Source organism: Athene noctua, chromosome 25, assembly GCF_965140245.1.
Source record: "Athene noctua chromosome 25, bAthNoc1.hap1.1, whole genome shotgun sequence".
Classification (NCBI taxonomy): domain Eukaryota; kingdom Metazoa; phylum Chordata; class Aves; order Strigiformes; family Strigidae; genus Athene; species Athene noctua.
Window position 1 is genome coordinate 4,108,085 of NC_134061.1, and position 16,172 is coordinate 4,124,256.

The 16,172-nt window shown below is 44.6% G+C and overlaps 1 long non-coding RNA gene across 1 annotated transcript; it reads right to left on the reverse strand.

The window, feature by feature from the left end:
- Positions 1 to 13,654: 13,654 nt before the first annotated feature.
- On the reverse strand, positions 13,655 to 16,141 carry LOC141970277 (uncharacterized). The gene is made up of 2 exons (XR_012635166.1): positions 14,268 to 16,141; positions 13,655 to 13,917 (listed from the first exon to the last, which is right to left on the reverse strand). It is a non-coding gene; the product is annotated as an uncharacterized LOC141970277 (long non-coding RNA).
- Positions 16,142 to 16,172: the final 31 nt, after the last annotated feature.

Consider the following 16,172-nt stretch of genomic DNA (forward strand, 5'->3'; position numbering starts at 1 on the left):
TGTATTGATTTCATTATAAGGTGATGCTAGTACTGAGGGAAGAGATCAACATGCTCAGCAACCAAAGAAAATCTTCTCAGGAAGATTTCAAAACACTACTCTTAAATTTTAATGCATAAACTCTATTACTTCATTGTTACTGACAAGTTTCCATGACCGTAGGGAGTTCAAGTCATGGACAGGACCTCTCTATGCAATCATAATTTGATGTAAGTCAGGAAGATGTTACACCAAGGCCTCTTGGTGAATTGCAATAGTAGTTGCTTTCTCCAGGAGTCTTGCAAACCTCTTGGCTTTCCTCAGAGTCCCTGGTAGGAGTTTCAGTCCCCACTTCCACACAGCCTTTCCAGTACCAGCAGTCAGGTAACAAGCCTCGCATGTGAATCTCACACACACACACACACACACACACACACAGAGCAGTTTTGAATCTTTTAGAGAACTCTACAGAATTTGAACTGGTGCCCGTACTGGAGTCTGGTTTGATAATTCAGTGCATCGTGCTTACACATTCCACACAAGGAGAAACTGCATGGCTTATTTCCCCCCTCGGGCATTTTAAAAAAATGGGATGAATTGCAGGAGTGAATAATTGCCTGAGTATTTCGAGTAATTAAGATTATAAGTTGAGTTTCTTTCTTGAGGTGTTTTATATCATATTATACTGCCGTACTTCTAGGGTATTATTTGTGATGTTTCCTAGTGATGCCAGAAGCTTCTAAAACATATGGTTAGGTGCCCTTTTCAGCATTTCTAGTCATATCAATAAATAATTCAATGTGCCAGTGCCTTTCCTATCAACTAAGAGAAGATGCACAATCTGGTAAAAGCGTCTTTTTCAAATTATTTGCAGTAAACAGTGTATATTTTCCCATCTGCATGCCTTCAGGCCTTACTCACGCTTAAAAAAAAAAAGTAAATTATTCCCCAGAACGCCTTGACAGAAGTGTTCACCAGCGAAGTATTTTCTAGATGATTGATTTGCCACTATGCTATAAAATACATATGGACAGGAAGAATTTTACTTAGGCTGACTGGCAGACAGTCATTGAAAGCCTAAAGGAGAAGAACATCATGGCTTGAGATGTCCGAAAGGAATACAGAAATTTAGGGGAAAAGTTTGGAGAAAGATGCAACAGTTAAAACAGCAACTTGAGGAGAATTTATAAACATACTGTAGCACAGGGAATTCGGTAACCCAGTTACAGCCTTTCCCAAGTGTACCAGAATACCTAACCCATGACAGGGACACACACACACACACACACACACACACACACACACGCCCAACATACACACACAAAAAGTTTTGATCAAAGTCCTGTGGAGTAGGATGAATTCAAGGTTAAGGGTGATGCTGCTTCCATTCACAGGCTTGCTCTGTCTCTTCCTACTCACAATATTTAAAAATATGCTGGTGCTTCTCTGAAACACTACCAGTAGCCTTAGGGTAGCTTTTATCAACTCAGATTTACATTCAGCATCCAGTATGTGTGTTCTGTAAGTGCACACGTACAAAAATCCCTCCTCTCCTCTCTGCTGTTCTCCCTCTCCCCTCCTACAAATGCTCTTACATATCCACATCAGTTTTTGTCTCTAATCAGTGGAATACAGCCATCTCTGACTTGGAATGAGGGCTACTCTTCCACGCCAGCAATATTGTACAGTGTATTTACAGGGGAAGTAATTATTAATTTCTATAGTTCGTTTCGCTATTGGCAGCTGGCACTTTAATTACAGAGGGAAAAATGCAAACAAAACACTTGTTTGTCAAGAGCGAGACAAAATAAGTGTTTTGTCCTGAGGGTTGATTAGATTCACTACTTAAAAAAAAAAAAAAAAAAAAAATCAATTAGAACCATAGAGTGGAAATTTGGGGAGGCAAAATCAATTACCCCCAGTGGAATGCAGCCAGGATGCTGTGTTTTATTTTATGACAGTTACAAGTGCCGTGAAATCTTCAGTACCTACAGGTGGTCAAGATCTCTTGCTGTATCTCACTGAGAATTGTCACTTTTAGAGGCCGTTCATCCCCGTTTCATGATCTGGTTTAGGAAAGCTTAAACACCATCTAGTGCTGCACCTGGTTCCCCACCACGCCAGGATTTTCCTTAGAGACCTTCCCTCTAGAAATGCAGAAAAATCACTCCTTGTTTTTCAAATTAATGATTATTATCTACATTGTAGTTGATCTAGATTAAAAAAGAAAGCAGCCACCTCCTCCCAGAAATCACACACACCCACAACCCCACAGTTCTGGTTAGTACATCTGTAGTCTTAATTGCACCATCATTTTTTCCTTTTAATTGCTGCTTGGTATTTGCCATTGCTCATGTCAACTCGGTACTTCACACTTGATTGCTTCCTGGTAAACTATACCAATCTTTACTAATATTCACTGGAATAGACCCATTTCTCTGCTGGGACTTGGCAATTTCCATTCTGGACAGGTATCATACAGTGTTACATCCCATGCTCCATTTTATACCTGAGGCCAGATTACATGTTGATCTTTACATACCTGTGTTCAAAACCTTAATTCTTCCCTTTTTAACAGGATATTATCTCAGTAAAACTGGCAACCCTGCATCTTTGCAGGCCAGGACTCAAACTAAGAGAATTCCCTCAGCATTCTTCCTCCCTTCTGAGGATGCTGAATCCTCACAATAGGCCAACAGCTGTGAGCATTGCTAGTGAGAAAGGTTGTTATCACATACAACATTAACCGTGCAAATAATCCAGAGTTAATAGGTGAGTTGCATTCAGTAAATCAGATGCTCAATCCACTCAATTCATTTTTGGCTGAATATGGTTCATACGCAACAGTGAATGACTCGAGCGTGGCCAGAGAAGGGCAACGGAGCTGGGGCAGGGTCTGGAGCACAGGTCTGCTGGGGAGCGGCTGGGGGAACTGGGGGGGTTCAGTCTGGAGAAGAGGAGGCTGAGGGGAGACCTCCTGGCCCTCTGCAACTCCCTGCCAGGAGGGGGCAGAGAGGGGGGGTGAGTCTCTGGAGCCAAGGCCCCAGCGCCAGGCCCCGAGGGAATGGCCTCAAGCTGCCCAGGGCAGGGTCAGGCTGGCTCTGAGGAAGGATTTCTGTGCAGAAGGGGCTGTTGGGCGTTGGAATGGGCTGCCCAGGGCAGGGGGGAGTCCCCGGGATCCCTGGGGGGGTTGAAGAGTCGGGCTGAGCCAGCGCTGAGGGATCTGGGGGAGTTGGGAAGGGTCAGGGGGAGGGTCATGGTTGGGCTGGAGGAGCTGCAAGGGCTTTTCCAACCCGGATGATTCTGGGATCCTGTGATTCCCTCTTTCTGAAGGCCTCTCAGTTGTGGACAGGAACAGCAACATGTCAAGTTATTCTGGTCACCCCCTCCATCCTAGCCTCTTCCTTGAGGCTCAATCCCATCACAGTACTAGACATAGAATGCAAAATCATGTCTTACGTGCTGAGTTGCGACAAGAACAGGCATATGCACCCATAACTGTCACCACAACAGCGGTGCCTTCATTTCCAACAAAGTGCTGGAACGTGGCAGCTGCTGCTCGGGCTGGCCAGGCTGCACTGTGCTCCTCTCACTCACCTGCCTAGCACCTACCCACAGGGCTCTTTAGTCGAGTAATATAAGAGAGGTCAATTAAACACAGGGATAAATAGCTATTCAGCCTATTCCAGCCACTGGACAGGTTGCTGCTAGGCAGGTTATCACTACTACAACGTTGCCTAAGACTGGTTGGTTCTGGCATCTTTGTGTAGTTTAGCACAAGGTAGTCACCGAAAGGGAAAATACAGATTTGGTTTTCACATACTGGCACAGCACGAATTAATGGATTCAGGTCTCTGTCTTGGATTGCATCACATTTACAAATAGAGATCTGCGGAACTCACCAGACCGAACCACGTCCTGGTTACCAGGAAAAGGGGTAAGAAAAGTAGCAATGTTTCCAGTCACCCATGTCCTATCCTCACTGCTTTTTTTTCTGAGAGTTACAGCAGTTTACCATTCCTCTTTTGTTCCCAAGCTCTCCAGTCCACATAGAACCAACAAAATATTTCCAGGCAGACCTTCCTTTTTCAAAAACCACCCAGTAAACTTCTGTGGTGCAGGTTTCTTACCGGGGCAGACTGTAATCACACCTGATCCTCCTATCTTTCTCAACATCCTAATGCAAGGTCGTTCATTTCCTTGTTGTCTTCCAGTTATTTAAATCACCTTCACAGTGGTTTTGGCAGCAGCAAAGTCACTTTGGCTCACCCAGCTCACCAGTCATTGCATTAAAAAAAGTTTTTAGAAGAGATCCCAAGTAACTTTTGGAATTGTACAGGATTATATGCCTGGGAAGTGCACCAGGAATGACAATTATAATGATGTTTTTGACAACGCTAATTTAAATGAGTACAGACATATCCCTACCAGATTCTCTGGTTGATGTTAATTAGTCACCAACTCCTTTCAATAGTTTGGCAGCAATGCATTAGGGAATCTTAATTAAGCTAAGGGAGAAAATGAGGGTTTTGACGAGGCTTTTTTGCCAGTATTCTTTTTTATGGCAAGCAGCTCAACCCAGGTGAAAGATTTTCTTGGCTGTAGGTAAATATTATTTCCATCATCTTGAGAGATACTTCATTATTCCACTCATTTCAGTCATGCAGACAGGAAGAGTTAGAACACACTTGTGCTGTCATTTGTGACCAAATCAGTGGGTCAACAGCATGGACATGTCAAATTAAACCATATTTCCCTTGTCTTAGCTTGTTATGAATTGCAAAGCTGCAGATGAAACTTTCCAGTTAATTGTCAGGCAAACTCTACATGAAACTGGGGCTGTGTTCTGTACCTTGCAAAGGCTCTCTGGAATGACATTTTTGATGTTTTTAAATTCATAGAACATCTTTTCATTGGAGCGTTATGACTGTAGCTGAGCTGATCTAAAAAAAAAAAAAAAAGGTCACATCAACTGATCCAGTGGCTGCTTGTGGTTTGTCTGAAGTCTTTCATCAGTCATCTTGAAACTGCAGGAATAGTGATTTTTCAGTCCTGACTGTCTGGAGGTTGGGAAGGATTTTAATTAGAACCCAGGCTATGAGATGCTGGATTCTTGTGATTCCTTTCTAGTCTTGCCATGTTGAAATATCCAGTCTAAAATAATACTGTCATAGTGATAAGAATAATTCTTTTTCTTTTATTGTTGTTGTTATGATATGTTTACCCTTACAATTAGTGGGTATTTCTGGCTTAGTTATGGCTGAACATCATTAAAAACAAGACAAGACAAAATAACTCAAAGAAACCCAAAGAACCAAGCAACCTCACAGTTTTCTCCTGACAAACCATCAGTCCAGATGAGAAAACAAAAAGTAAAATGATACTTTCAGATGTAGCACATAAACCACCTGCCTGTGGTGCATCAGGACTTGGCATTTCCACAAGCTACCTCTCATTTTGACTGTTTATTATAATAAATAATTTTTAAAACTTTCCATTTGCCATTCAGAAAGCTGAATGCAGCCACGGGGCCAGCTGAAGTCAGCAAAGAACTCTTCCAAAAATTGGGCAAAAGAAGGGGGATTAATCTCTGTTCATTTTAGACAATCCCAATACAAAGTCATCAGCAGTTCTTTGCTGCAATTTTCTTATAGTTTATGCAGAGAAAAAAGCAAGTCTAAGATACAGAAACATTCTGTTCTACTCTGGATACGGTTCATCTTACCTGGCAAAAGATGACTTCAGCTGGTCACAGGAGCCTTGCTGTAGGGACCCTTGTTTTTTTAAAGACATGACCACACAATATCTAAATACCTCTGTTGCAGACATGAAGTGGAGCAGGCGGATCCCACTCGAAGTGGTTCATGCTGGTTACTGGAAAAGTGGAATCAAAGAGTGTCCCCTAAAATCACTGGCGAACCCACAGACAAAAATTTCAACTTCTAAAAATTTGGGTTCGGGTGGGAGTTACCAAATGATGCAACAAGTGAGGGAAAGGGGTGCGGAATCTGCTCTTGTGGGTAGGTCTCTGGCATGGTGGGGTGGCACAGAATTACAGCTAGAATGAGTCTGGTTTCTGAGCAACCTCAATTATCTGATAATGGACCAGCATTACATGGTCAAATGTGCTCTAAATTAGTCTAACTCCTTCTCCTGTAACTTAAGCCAAGCTCATCTGTTGTGGCACGCTTACTGCAAGCAGGATAAACAGTACAAAATGCCGAAAATTTTTATTTGTTGTCATTTTCCTAAAAACTTTCAGGAACTGAAGTGACAGCTTTAGTGTCAAATGATCCAATGCTGCAACAGTCAGGGGTTACAGATGGCCTTGTTAAAAACTCTCATAAAGAAGTCTATCAGCAACAGGCAGACATGAAAGAGAATCCACTTTCAACAAACACTTCAGAGAGAATACTAAATTAAAACAGAGACCCACGGGAGTAGTTCAGTGAAGCTTTTCACAGTCATTCATTAGTTAGTCATTCAAATATTTTGATACAGAATCATGTACATTCATTTTTGAAGTATATGTGCTTTTTGATAGCTGAGTCAGCCCACTTGATGTAAATAGATCATAGCAGGAAAAATAAATGAGCAGTCCCCCAAAGGTGGCACAGAGGTAGAACGTGCTGTGTCAGTGATGGACAATTAATGAGTGTTTGATCCTATTTTTTTCAAACGTTTACCATCAATGCTCTTCCCCTGTTGGGCTGCTTGCATTGTTTAACCTTCCCTCCCACGCAGGTCCACGTTAATACGGTTTAGATGGGGAACAGCAAGTGAAACACAAGAGCCTCCGGCTATACGAGACCTTTGGGCTTTGAAAAAAAATCCTGTCCGCCCCCCCAGTGTCACTCGAAGTTCAAAGGGATGAGAGAGGCTTTCCCATACTCTGGGTGCCATCCTGTGATGAAGAGGCAAAAGATCTTTAGCTGGAACGACCACACAGGTTGCATCAGCAAGATGCCCTCCCTGTTCATGCATCTTTCCTCTTTCAAAGCCTCAGTCTGGACTGGACTTGGAAATGAAAAAACCAAGCTCAGACACCAAGCTCTCTCCCACAGGTATCTCAGAAGAAGGCACTACTCCTAGGTTTGAGTTCAGTCACGCTTCTGAAAGTTTGAGTGCTGTTAGCACAAAACCATGATTAAATCCATATAAATCTCTGTGGGTTTTTTTTCACCATGTATATATTTTATTTTAGAAGTCCGCAACTTAAAAAAAGATCAGAAATCATAAAAAGACACAAACCTTAGATTATCTTATTTTAGGACTAGCTGCTTAAATGAAACAAGTCTTTTAAAAAAGAGAGTAAAATATAGATGAGTAAAAGCTCATAGCAAACCTGTCATGTCTGCTTACAAGTCATTTTGATAGTGAGAGTAATCCAAAGCTTTACTGTATCTTAAGTATTAATTTCCTCACTTGTCCTGTTTTTTAAGCATTCCCATGCTTTCATTTTTTTAAAAAAGAAGTCTCTTTGCTTTCCTATATTAAATTGTATGTCTAATCAGTGTTAAAATGGGAAAGCTTTATTAATCTTGGTTGCCTGTCTCCTAGTGCTGAAGACAGCCTAAAGCGGAGGAAAATGAAAGTAAGCTTTGGAGCTTAAAACTCACTTCAACAAAATTCTTGTTTAATTGTTCTCATTAAATATGCAAAATCTCATGAATTGGCAAGAGGGACTTAGATATAAAAGAGACACATTAAACATCAAAAAGTGGGATGAAAAAGTTCAGGAAATGCAAGTTTCAGAAATTAGGAAAATTTACACGATACCGAGTGTACGGTAAAGATATTTAATTGAAGTTCCCCACAAAAACAATGAGCAATGGAAAGAAAAAAGGAAAACCCCACAGTGTACAAGTTCTAGCTGTTGGGCTTTACTCCTTTAATTCTTTAAAAGTCTGTGGCAGTAAAACTCGATTTGTTACGTGCTTGGTGTGCTAGCACTCCCCCTGATTATTTGACTCAATAAGATGTTAAATTGCCTTTACCGGCATTTATGAGCTTTTTCTGGAACATCTAAAAAGAAGGCTGGCATCTTGTTAAAGACTTTATTCATTTAATAAGGCTTTTGTTTTCATCCTATTTTGTTTTAACAAAGTCACTGTGTTTTCTTTCCTTTGAGCTGATCAGGAAATTCTACACACCCATCCAGTTTAAAAAGAGAAATTCTAACAGCGAGACATTGACATATGTAAAACAGGGCAATGAACTGGATTATTTTTTAAGATGTAAGCACAAACTGTAAGAAAATGCTTTCCTTTTACTTGCAAAATAACCTTGGATTCTGTGGGTTAGAAAACTGAGTGCTTACTCACGCAGCTGGTCCCTGTGATGTCAAAGAGCATTTCTACATCAAATATCGAGGAGGAGCCCGAAGCTGTTTTCCACACTAGGTTCAGTGTCTGAACAAACAACAAGTGAAGCCTCATCCTCTGAGAAAGCCTCCTGCATTTCAGGGTCCAAGATCTGGAACCATATTAAGCCATTGGATTTTTAGGTGGCTGCCCCTGCGGAGCTCAGGATATCAGAAGGAAGTTGGGACTTCTACTAACCCACTTCAAAAAAAAAAAAAAAAAAAAATCCCCGATTTTAATTTTTCCTACCTTAGTGAAACATTCCAGACAGGAATTTTAAAGAGGTGCTAGTACTACTGATTAAAAAAATATGTCTTCAGCAGTCTGAAACAGTCTTTGTTCTTCCACAAAAAGTTTCAGTCCGTGCCCTCTTCTCCCACCCTTTCAAACTCCATATCGCCTTGCAGCCTCTTCCTGAACAGGACCATCAGTCCGGATAAATAAAGTCATCTTCAATCCTGCGGTACTTCTAAATTCATAGGAACATTTACCCTGGAATACCTTCTGTGAACAATGGGGTTTTTTAATTAATTAATGAGAAGAAAAAACCAATTTTAAAAGGCAGTTAAGATACTTATTTGAACTTATTTGCATATTGATATTACTTGCTATCACCTGGTTAATTAGGGATCATTCCCGTCCCGTATCTCAGAGTTTACATTTGTTCTTTGCCGTGTAATCGTACAGCTCTTGCCCTCCAAGTTTTTAGCCACAACCTTGACTTTGAATTCAAAGTTACACTATTCAATACAGAGATCTTTTATCCATTTTCCATTCCAAAGATATTTTTGCTTTGTCTCGACTCAGATTTTGTAATGGGTATTTCAACAAAGTAAACTTCATGTTTAGATAAGTTGTGTAGGCAATGATTATTGGCTGAAAAGTGATTAACTCCCCATTTCTGATGTAAAAGCTTTCTGAATTGCATTACAGAACAGGGACTCTTGTCCCTCAGCCAATAGGAAGGACTTGTATTTCTCTCAAGGGTAGAAATAAAATGGAAATAAAAGAGTAAGGAAACTTTCTCTGGTAAATCATTTATTAACCTTAGCATGTTAATAGTCTCCAGAGATGTAAAATTGCTTTCTTTAGCCAAACCAGCCACTTTTTCTTCACTTTCTAGGTCCTATTACAATTAATTGTCCAGGATTAGTGATCAGAAAAATGAGAATACATATTTTAAACAGACATTTTACCAGTGAGTGACAGATACTTGCTGTCTTGCAGCTCCGTTTACCGAGGAGCTGCTGCTGCTAAAGAAAGATTTCTCTGAATTCCAACATGCCACTTAGAAGAAAAAAATACCACATACAAACAGGATTTAAAAGATTTGTAATGCCTGGGAACAATGCTAAATGGGTTATTTCATTCTAGAGGAAGGATTCGGATCCCATGGTTATCACTAGGTAATACTCTCACAGCAAACCTTCAGCCGGAGGCTCTTTGTGCTTCCACTTCCAGGGGGTTTTGCCAAAGGAAGGTTCTTCCAGCTCTGCCAGCCGGGGCTACAGTGACACCTAGTAACTGCTCGCCTAATGACAGCCGAGGCTTTCCCCGGCTCTGCCCGGCCTGTTCCCCAGCCCTGAGGAATTCACTCTCCATCCCAGCAGGAGTTGCCTTTTGCCCTCCTGGCCCATCGCTTGGGGAGAGCCCACGCTCTGAGCTGAACAGGCTCAAGCCCTGAGAAACAGCCATTTACTTGCTTATGCTGACACACTCCTTGGAATATAAAATCACGCTTTGAATCAGACATTTTAATTAACTAGTGATAGCGTCAGTTCTAAAGAGACCTTCCCGCGTGCTTTCTGCACTTCACACGATGCCCCAGACGGCCGCTGTGCCAGCAGCTCATTCCCCAGAAGAAATACAGCTGCTAGTTATCTTACTGAACAGACTCAATTTACTTCTTATACAATATTTAAGAGTTAAATAACAATTTGAATAATAGTTTTGACAAACCCATCCAAAAGAAAACTGCATTTTCAGCTGTATTGTAAATAACAACCAAGGTAATCTAAGAGAGCAGGTTTTGCATGATTTGCAAACAGTGACTTGAAAAGTTTTTCCACATATTAAAACTTAACAACGGTACTGTGAGAATGACAAAAAATCCCATTTTTAGGAAGGGAGACGCTGAGGCACTGGGCGCTCAAGTGATTTCCACAGTGTTTAGAAGAAGTTTATGTGCAATGAGGAGACCACGCTTTCTGCCTCACTGTGCTTCAGCCCCACAGTAACTCAAACTGCATAGATCTGAAGCCTGTTTATAAATTAATCTATTAATAAATATCTTTTCAATATTGGGGAAGCTGTTGTGTCCTCAGGTGGGCAGCAAAACCGAGTTCAGAAGGGTCTGCGCAGGTGCCTCTGAGAGCAGAACAGCGGGCTGGTAGTGCAGATAACTGGCAATCAAAATAATTATTCAGTGATTGTTCTCTGCTTCCAATCTTAAGAGCAAGCAATGACATTTCACCTTGTTCCGTTAGTATTCTTCTTGTTGATGCAGAAGGATATTCTAAAAGACACTTATTTCTTCATTTACAGATCCTGACTCTCAGAAAAACAGATAAAACTCTTCCGAGGTTGGAATTCCACCAAGAAGCCTTTGCATGGAGTACCCTTTGCATTGTGTTTTATACCCCTACTTTTCTTCTACTTTAATTAAAGCCAAAACAAGTGTGTTTATGTCACACAGTCCTTTTTATAGTCCTACTGATGTCTTTAAAAGTCCAAACACTGACTGCTAATCACTTCAAAAGACCATAGGTCAAGGTAAGGAGTAGTGAAGTCAACATGGCATTTCTATTGATTATATCCTAAAGTGGCCTCACCTAATTGGAAACAGTTGGCTAGTAAGCTGGGTTTTTTAACTGACCTTCTTTAACCTTTAAAATCACAAGCCATGGAGATGCCTGTGGTTCCTTTACTGTGTGTTTTGAGTTACATATAATACTGACATTCTTTGCTTCTGAGGTTTCTTCTGATTAGAGCCTGAGCTTATAAAGTGACGTGATGCTGCACACAGTTTACAGCCAAGAGGTCCAAAGCACACTTTTACATGTTGATTGAACACACATGATAAACTGTCGAGTGCCCTGCCTTCAGCTTGAGTGGGATGAACGTTCTTGTATTTAATGTTCTTTTTCTTTAACAACTAGCATAGCCTCAACAAAGAGGAGTTTTTCCTTTGTTTTAGAGGAAAAACAGATCTTGACTCAAATGCTGACATACAAAGACACCGAGCTGAATCCATGCAAAACAACTAGAAAATACTGCCATTTGGAAGTGAAGATAGGAAGGAGCCTGAATACTTCACTGCACTGTACAGCAAGAAGCCTGGAATATTTGTACCTCAGCAAAAAATTGGATCAATCAGTACAAATCTGCTGTATCGATTCTTTTAAGCTACGCTCAGATTTGCACATGAACCTTCTGAATTCTTGTCTGATTAACACATTTCCTAACTTCTCAATTCCACATAAAATTGAAATACATTACTTAAGAAATGGTAATTCTTTCTACTGTGTGTGATGAGATTTTGCAAGTTTTAAGGTACTTGATATCCCCTATGCCACTTGCTAACCCTGTGCTGGTTAGTGTCTGTCACTGGGAACCTGATCCACATGTGTGGCTGTGCTCACTAGTCTCCAAGTCGGTCCTTACAAACTATGTACTAACTGTGAGTTAGAAAGTACTTATTAAACATGAACTATACATGATAATATGACCCATAACCGTCCCAAGTGAAGAGTTCCTAACATATTTGTGATTTTTCCTGAACAAAATTACTTACTAAGCAGACACTGTATTCACAGAACATTGCATTCCTTCTTTATCCAGCAAAGATTAATAACTTCTGAGTCAGCCTTATGCCTGGATTCTGGGAATGAGGAAACAAAGATGTTGTGGTTACTCGTTTTGCACAAACTGGTTCTTTCAGAGTAGCGGTTTTTACCGTGGGGTGAAATGAAAACAGCTGCCAGCTGCGATTTGCTTCAGAAAGGCAGCGTCCACTGGTCACAGTCCACACACGTCTGTGGCTCTGAGGAGCCCTGGTCTTTGATACGCTGTAGAATCAGAGAATCCCAGAATCATTCAGGTTGGAAAAGCCCCTCGGGATCATCGAGTCCAACCCTCAGCCCGACTCTGCAAAGTTCTCCCCTACCCCACATCCCCCCACAGCTCATCCCAACGGCCCTTAAACCCCCCCAGGGATGGGGACTCCCCCCTCCCTGGGCAGCCTGTTCCACTCTCTGACCACTCCTGCTGGGAAACATTTTCTCCTCCTGCCCAGCCTGACCCTCCCCTGTGGCAGTTTCCAGCCGTTCCCTCTTGTCCTGTCCCTGATCCCCTGGGAGCAGAGCCCAGCCCCAGCCTCTCTGCAATGTCCTGTCAGGAGCTGTGGAGTGATGAGGGCTCCCCTCAGCCTCCTCCTCCTCACACTGAACACTCCCAGCTCCTTCACTGGCTCCTCACAGGATTGACTCTCCAGGCCCTTCCCCAGCCTCGTTGCCCTCCTCTGCCCTCGCTCCAGCACCTCGAGATCTCTCTCAGATTGAGGTGCCCAAACCTGGACACAAAACTCTTCACCAAATGAAAGGCAAAACAAATGGCCCCAGCAAACCTGAACAAAACCTCATCAAAATCTCTTCCAACCACATCAGCGTGTAGCCCCAGGCTACCGAAGGGATGGGGAAGCCCTGAAGAGGGTGAGAAATCAGCACCCTGAGGCGACGGGCTGTGAGCAGGGGAAGCCTCCTGGGGGGCTGCCCCGCTGCGATGCCCGTGCTGAGGGCCAGCGGGACGCTGCCCATCTCGCTGCTTCAAGAGAAATGCTCTTGTGGGATGGCTCCGGACAGCTCGGCCCTGCAGCCTCCCTCTGGTGCTGCTGTGGCCGCATCCGCTGCTCACCGCTCCCGCGCAGGATGGAGCAGGTTCAGCCGGACAACAGCCCCACCTCCGAACCCTTGGTGAGAAACAGAAATTTCAGTGCGTGTCTAAGCTCCCCGCTCAATATGACATCTTCCTCACATTTGGGAGTCATCCACAAGTAAATGTTGTCCATTCTCCTTCATCTTCTCCCTCCTGCTGATTCTTCCACACAACCAGCGATGGAGAGCCACCATACCCATGGGACACACCACCAAGCAATGCCAGGAATTAACACCCCCCCCCTCACCTGGGCAGCCTTTGAGCTTCCTCTGCTAGAGACAGGTGGGTGTAATTTCAGCTACTTGGTAGGGACACAGGGAAAGACAACTTTTATTTTTCCCAATTAAAAGGAAAGAAGAAAAAAAAAGGGGGAGAAAATAGGTGGGGAAGGAAATTTTATTTCCAAGCTTCTAAAAGGATCTTACAAACCACAGAGAGTAAAAAAAATGCAAAACTATATATATATATTATATATATATATATAATTGACAGGGTCCTTTTAAGCAATTCTTCACATTATTCTAATGGCGATAGGAGATACCACTTAACCATGTACGTGTTTTTCCCGTAGTCCTGATCAATGCCAACAGCTGACAAAACTCTTCTCATACAGAATTTCCCCTAGACTGTACAGATTTCTTTTCTTGAAAGCAAAGGAGAAGGAGGAAAGAGAACAATTCAAGGAGGAAAAAAAAAAAAAAAAAAGAAACTTTTAAACAAGGTGTTCCCAGGTTGGGCTGTGTGAAAGCCAGGCGCGATGCCTCCTGCATGCCGAGGGACCTCCCTCCTGACCCCAGCACGCCGTCCCTCCCCGTGGCACGAGCCTTCCTCCGGCAGCAGTAACTCTCCACCGTCCCAGCTGTACCCCCAGCGCTTCCCCACGCCCACCCTGCCCGGGGTCTCCTGCACTTCTCTATCCAAGCCCCAACCCTGCCCAGCTGCACCCCTCGACCTCAGCACCACTCCTCGCCCACTCCTTCCACCGATCCTAACCTCAACCTTCAATTTTTAGGACATCCGAACAGCTCTGCTCATCCAGGAGGAGTTAATCCCAAACCTCCATCCCCACCAGCAGCACAGCTTCCAGCTCTGCATCCCCCCTGCTATTCCAAGCATCCCTGCAGCAGGGATGCCAGCGCATCCAGAAGGAATTCACGCTTGGCTTTTCAGGATCCAGCATCCACGTCAGGAAGCCATGGGCTCACCGACAAAACCAACAGCTCCAAACCAGAAAGGACCTCAGAAAATAAATGTAGAGAAAGCCAAGAGAGAGAAATGGAGCCGGGGCAGCTCCATGCGCTCCAGATTCTTGCTCACCCTGAAACATTGTGGTGGCTTTTGGACATTGCCAAAAAGTAAACAAACCCCCAATGATCCCTTGTTCCCCCATCCCACCCCCCAACAGTTTCTTAATCACTTAATGTCCAGCTTAAGTGAAATTAACAGATTTTAAAATCCACACAGGTGTCAAAAAGGAGAGTAACAAAAATTAGCTAGTTCCCATTGTTGTCACAACAACAACAAAAAAACCCAAACAACTCAGGCCTCGGAGGCAGAGGGCTAAACGAAACGTCTCTTGCAGGGGCTGTGCCGCCCCACTTCAGAGGTCTAAGGGGCTCTTTGGGTCCCATTCCCAGCAAGGAAACCCCCTCGGGGCCCGAAGGTCTCTCGCTGTCTCCGAGCATCCTCTGTCCTGACCCTGGCACCGCAGATGCTGCTGCAGGAACCTGAGGGAAGAGGATGGCTCAGCCCCAGGGCACCCCCGCTCCTTCTGCACAGCTCAAAAGCCAGGCAGGGGCTTCAGCCCTGCACCGCCTTCCTCCTCCTCCTCCTCCTCTACATAAAACAGGCAACCACAAACACCCCAGCCAGCTGTGTGAAAGAACGTATATATTCAGCACGCACTCAGTACAGTATAGCAAAAAAGCTATCGTTTCCTTAAAAAAAAAAAACAACAAACCACCCAACTTTCAACATAACCACCAAAGCTTCCAAATCACTCCCACCCTACAGCCCTGACGCTCGTCCTTCTGGCCCGGACAAGGCAGCCAGTGGCAAGTGACCCCAGCCCCACACCGTCCCTGCCCGGCAAGGGACAGAGGGTGGCCCCGGCTCCCCAGCAGCACCTTGTGCCCCAGCACCCAGCTCCTCCCGCGGAGCCTGGGGTGCCGAGGGTGCTCCCACCAGAGGGGCCTGGCCAGCCATTTGCTCCGGTGCTACCCCGTGCAGTTATTTGGGGGGAACACACACACCAAAGGGAACAGAAAACAGGGCAGGCTCTGGCTGCCAGCCCGGGGGGAACAGCCGCAGCCTCGCCGGGGCTGAACGCAGCCCGAGGGATGTGCCGGGGAGGAGAGGGGGTCCCATCGCAGATGCCAGGGTGGGAGGGGGTGTCCACGCTCGGATTGCTGCGACGGCGTCTCCGCTGCTTTCTGCTGGAGGTGGGGGACGAGGCCGAGGAGGGGGAGAGGAGCGGCACGGTGGCAGGGATGGGGGGCTGGCAGGGCCCTCGCCGCTGGGCGCGGAGGGGAGGTAGATCGGCTTTAGAGACCTCTTGCCCAGGAGGATGTCTTCTCGGACACCAGCTCGGTTCCTGGGGGGAACGAGCCCGCCGCAGGGCCCTGAACGCCCACACCTGCCTTCTCCCAAGGGGAAGGTGTCTCGGAGCCTGTTCACGCCGCCGAAAAGCTCTTGAACTGGGGGGGCAACTTCCCTCGAAACATTTTAGCCCTGAAACTGCCTCCACGGCTGCTGCAGGCAAACTCCTGGCAGCTGGGGACAAGCCTGGAGGTGGTGGCAGTGACCGCTGGGGCAGGAGGGACCCCAGCTCCCCCTGCTCACCCACCTGGCCGGACCCCAACCCCGACCCCAGCCCCTCTCCCTGCCCTGCTGCAACGG